We start from the raw sequence: 5479 nt of genomic DNA, 5'->3' as shown, positions 1-5479 counted from the left end.
GCTCGAGAACTTTGCGCTATTGGTGGTCTTAGACTTCACAAATTTGTGTCCAATGACAAAGCTGTTCTGGGAAGTATCCCTCCTTCAGAATGCGCTAATGACTTAAAAGAACCTGATCTTTCATTTGACGATTCCTTGATAGAGCGAACACTGGGAATTCAGTGGAATGTGGAACTTGACTGTTTTAAGTTTGATGTTTGCCTCAAGGAGCAACCAGAAACTCGACGTGGAATCTTGTCTACGATTGCATCATTGTATGACCCATTAGGTTTTTTAGCTCCATTCATCCTTTGTGGAAAGAAGATACTTCAGGAAGTATGTAGAAAGGGTGCAGGTTGGGATGACACACTGAGTTATGAGTTGCAGCCAAGGTGGGAGTGCTGGAAAAGGGATCTGAACAACTTGAAGAAAGTTACTCTTCTCCGCACATATGTTCCTTCTGCATTTGGAAGGGTGAAAGAAGTGGAGCTGCATCATTTTTCGGATGCTAGTTCTAGTGGGTACGGGCAGTGCTCATATCTGAGATTAAAAAATGAAAGCGAAGATGTTCATGTTGCTCTTGTAATGGCAAAGTCTCGTGTGTCCCCGATAAAGATTACAACTATTCCGAGGTTGGAGTTAACCGCTGCAGTTGTTTCAGTAAGTGTCAGTAGAATCCTTAAAGAAGAGCTTCGATATACTGGCATTACCGAATTTTTCTGGACCGACTCTAAGGTTGTTCTGGGATATATCAATAATGAGGCCAGACGATTCCACACGTTTGTTGCTAACAGAGTACAAAAGATTCATTTAAGCACTGTGCCGCAGCAATGGAGATATGTTCCAACAAAAGACAATCCTGCGGATCATGTCTCAAGAGGTCTCACCGTGGATGAACTGATCTCGTCTAACTGGTTCACGGGGCCAGGGTTCTTGTGGAATAAGGAAATGGCCCTCCCATCTAGTGAAGTTCCAGAATTACAACTAAGTGACTCTGAAGTCAGAAGTTTTCAAACATTTAACACAAAAGCAATGGAGCAGGGAACTATTGTAAATCGCCGGTGTAAGTTTTCATCTTGGTCTCATGTGGTCAGAGCAATTGCACGCATTCAACGACGAATTAACAAGGATAAATCAAGCAGTCTTTCTACAGTTGAGGAGAGAGAAAGGGCAGAGTGCCTAATAGTCAAACTTCTACAAAACCATGTGTTTCGCACCGAACTGAAAGTGTTAAGTAAAGGTGCCCAGTTGTCATCTCACAATGAATTGTACAGCCTTGACCCATTTCTTGACAGTGACCGTGTGCTTAAGGTGGGAGGACGACTTGGTAACTCTTCTCTTTGCCATTCACTTAAACATCCCGTAATTATTCCCAAAAACCATCATATTACAAGGTTGATCATAGCTGATTGCCATGAAAGAGTTAAGCATCAAGGTAAAGGGTTTACCATCAATGAAATCCGTTCAAAGGGTTTTTGGATCCCTGGCATTAATCGTGCTGTAGCATCTTATGTGCGTAATTGTCACCTGTAGAAAACATAGGCGACCAATGGAAGAGCAAAGGATGGCGGACTTGCCTTCAGAGAGAGTGAATCCCTCGCCCCCGTTCACTTACAGTGGTATGGACCGTTTCGGTCCATTTTCTGTGAAACAAGGACGAAAGGTGTATAAAAGATATGGATTGATCTTTACCTGTCTTTCTTCCCGTGCCATTCACATTGAGATGCTTGATTCTTTGTTAACAGATTCTTTCATTTAACCCTTTCGCACGTGAGTTTAAAATATTCTAGCTGAGCCCCCAGCGTGAGTTTTTTTTTTTTTAGGCGACTGTTATTTTAAAATGTATCGTGATCATTAAAGTAGGTCTCCGGTAAACTGGGAGAAGAGCAGAGTAAACTTTATAGTTACCTACACAATCTGTATATGATATCAATAAAAACATGTCGTCAGATTATTTGTAAGGATCATTATTGCCGTTTCCATAGACATCGGCGTGCATTTTACTGTAAATGTATGGTTTTGCTAGTACTTATGTGTATTTAAATGTCTGAACCCTAAAATAAGTATTATATGGTTGAAAACAATGAATATTTGTCATTGTACTTGTGCATCTCACTGAAAAGGGTAATAAGGTAATTGATTTTGTACATTGTATGATGCGTAATGTAATGTTCGGTTTCGTATTTGGTCTATGTATTTGTTTGTTTTTGTTTTGTCTGTTCGTAGTTCTTACGGTGTCTACTTGAATGTCAACGGATTAAACATTTACGGAAACATCAGTTAAGGCGCATTGACCATTTCAGTGGGGTAGCAACATGAACTTGAGCATGCTCTCTGGACGTAGTTGCAGTCAGTTTGTTGTTGATCTGGAGGTGATGAGTGGAAGAAAAAAAATGAGCATTAAAATTCAGAAAATTTGCATTTATGAATTCTGTAACCTAGTTTGTAACAGAAAACAAAACTTCCCAGTCAACAAATCGCGTTTGGTCTCGTACTGTATCGCGTACCTTGTCAGTGTCGTGAGCTTTGCTTGGCCATTTGTTGTGATAAACAGGAAAGTGTGTCCAGCTGAATTCAATTTGAGTTTTGTTAAACTAATAAAAAAATAAGCTTAGTTTACCGCGGTTGCGGCTGCGGTCGTGTGAGGACCGAGGAGTCTGGGGACCATCGACTCTACCGTGCGACTACACCGGCAAAGGATAAGTATCGCTTTTTATTTCTCTTTCCTACTACTTGTTTCAGTTTTTTTTTTTATAACTATTTCTTACTATGTGTCAGTAAGTTATTTTAGCATGTGTGTTTGGCTCAGTGTTCTTTTTTTAGGATTACTGATAAACTAATGTAGTTTGATTTGTATTATCTATTTTAGTTTTAGTACAGTTGTAGTAATGTTGTCATTTTATTCGTTTTTTTTATTATGTCTACATAGGTTTTTTTTATTAAGTTTTAGTTTTATTTAATTTGAGTTATTTCAGTACTTCAACATACAAAATGGAAATGAAATTATATATATATATATATATATATATATATATATATATATATATATATATATATATATATATATATATATATATATTGAATGTATTTATATGTATATGTGTGTGGCTGTACATGCACATGTAGTTTGTTTTTTGGTGTTTGGCTTAGTGTTATGTTAGAATCATTATTATACTCATACCTTTTGTTCTTTTAATATTTTTGATTAAATGTGTGTGTGTGTGTGTGTGTGTGTGTGTATATATATATATATATATATATATATATATATATATATATATATATATATATTAGTTTTAATTACTTTTTCTTATTTGTAACTCGCTTTGGATAAAAGCGTCTGCTAAATGACTAAAAGTAAAAGTAACAATGTGATCTCACCATGAGCTCCCAGGACACTCATGATGTGGTTACAATGTGAGGTCACAGTAAGCAAAAAGTGTAAACGGTGTCTACACCGGATGTGAGCTCAGCGACAAAATACTATAGAACCAATTATAATTAGCGATGCTGTCTACATTGGATGCGACGTGGCACAACACGACAAATTCCCTACAGTAAACTGATGCCTCACTTTATTTCTGACGTACTGACACAAATTTGAAATGATTCGCATTGGTCACTTTGTTGCATCCAATGTAGACAGCCTCAAGCAGTTATGTACAAATGGTCTGCTAACAAATCCTGCAGTATCCACTTTTTTTCCAGTGTTGAGAAACAGGGGGCAAATATCGGTCTTTCAGACAAATCCAAACAGAGTTAAAGCATATTAAAAAAGTCCTGGCTCTTCCAAACTTTATAATGGCAGTGGGTGGGTGTTTTTGTTCAACAGTCCAAAAGAAGTCCAATAAAGCGTGCATTTTTGTAAGAAAAATATCCATATTTAAAACATTATAAACCGTTTTCTCTAGTTTGTGCTTACTGTCATACATACAAGCCGTTCCGGATGACGTAGGACATATGCGTAGCGTATGCACCAGTGAGAAGTGATGAACGTGGAAGCACGGAGGAGAGGGCAAAACAAAACACTTGTCACGAATTAGAAGTACAAAATGAGAATTTGTAAAGAAAAATGTTGGAGGAATTCGATACAAGCCAAGAGGAGACTACTTTTCCTTTGCTAAAGTGAGGAAACTTTGCTTCCTTTGCCCCTGTAAACAAAAGTTGGTTTTCGCAAGACTAGCATATGTCCTATGTCATCCGCCTGGCTTGTGAGTATGAAAGTTAGCGCAAGCTAGAGAAAACAGTTTATAATGTTTTAATTATGGATATTTTGATTCGCTGGATGAGGCCTTTATTGACCCCCTATAGCCATGTGAGGCACTTTTTATTATGGATGGATGCACTTTATTGGACTTCTTTTGGACTGTTAAACAAAAACACTATCCACTGCCATTATAAAGTTTGGAAGAGCCAGGACATTTTTAATATAACTCTGACTGGATTCGTCTGAAAGAAGAAAGTCATATACACCTAGGATGCATTGAGGGTGAGTAAATCATGGGCTAATATTCAGCTTAAACTTAAAATCTGTGTGAAATTAATACAAATATAAATAAGTCCACTTGTAAATGCCAATCTTCATGACATTATACAATAATATGTTAGGTCTGGTTTAGTTTGCTAATTTGTAATACGACGTTCCCAAATAAAAATATCTATCTATCTATCAAAATTGTACATCTTACAGGTAGCGTAAAGTCTTTGCCCCGGGCAGTGGCTACGTCACGACACACTTCCGCCATCTTGCGGAGGAAAGCTGCTTCAGTGATTTGTTGATGGGTGAGGGATCCATCGGCAGGGAAGATTTTGAATGCTGCCGCTTGAGGGGGCTGAAATAAAGCTCCCTGGAGGAGAAATACAGCCACTACAACCATTGAAACCATGACTGTTCACGACAACTGCGAGAAAATTAATAATGGGAATTAATTGTGTATGAAGTTTTAATGAAATATATCATTAGCCTACTTTTCTTCTTTTTGTCTCTGTAACAAAACCCTTGTGAATAGTGTCTCAAGTTCCCTTTCAGTCGGTCACTCTCGACGTCACGTCGGAGGACCGACGAATTGGGATCTCGCTTAGAGGGACCAATCTACTTCAAGTGTAAACTAAACGAGCCAATGCACATTGGCATGCGATTATTGCATCCAGCTGCTGCTGATCACAGCGTGAGTATAAGTAGGCAGCAGATGCAGCGCATATTCAGCTTTTCGCTTCGGAGCCGAGAGATCACATCGTTCTGCTCCTGACTACTCTACTGAGAGAAGAAGACTGAACGAGTTCAGCGTGCTCTTGGAGAGCTCTTCGTGTTGGCGGACGGCGCTTCAGCGGTGGTGGTTTCCCGTGTCGAGTGGGTTGCACACATCAGGCTACACTACCCCCTGTTTGTTTGCAGATGATCCTCTCCCCTGTACACCTCAGCATGCTAAAAGAGCTTTTTCCCCTAAAAGAGCAATTTCAGGTGCGTCTTTTTAAAGACGACGTTGCTTGGCAAACTTGA

At 38.8% G+C, this 5479-nt stretch overlaps 1 pseudogene; it reads right to left on the bottom strand.

Annotated features, from left to right (window-relative positions):
- The window catches only part of LOC107552085 (von Willebrand factor A domain-containing protein 7-like), a 19546-nt pseudogene extending 14681 nt beyond the window's left edge, over positions 1-4865 (bottom strand).
- Between the last annotated feature and the right edge of the window lie 614 nt (positions 4866-5479).

This window comes from Sinocyclocheilus grahami, unplaced genomic scaffold, assembly GCF_001515645.1.
Source record: "Sinocyclocheilus grahami isolate Dianchi unplaced genomic scaffold, SAMN03320097.WGS_v1.1 scaffold17.1, whole genome shotgun sequence".
In the NCBI taxonomy this organism is placed as follows: domain Eukaryota; kingdom Metazoa; phylum Chordata; class Actinopteri; order Cypriniformes; family Cyprinidae; genus Sinocyclocheilus; species Sinocyclocheilus grahami.
Note: the sequence above shows the minus strand (reverse complement) of the source record. Positions and strands in the feature narration are given on the sequence as shown.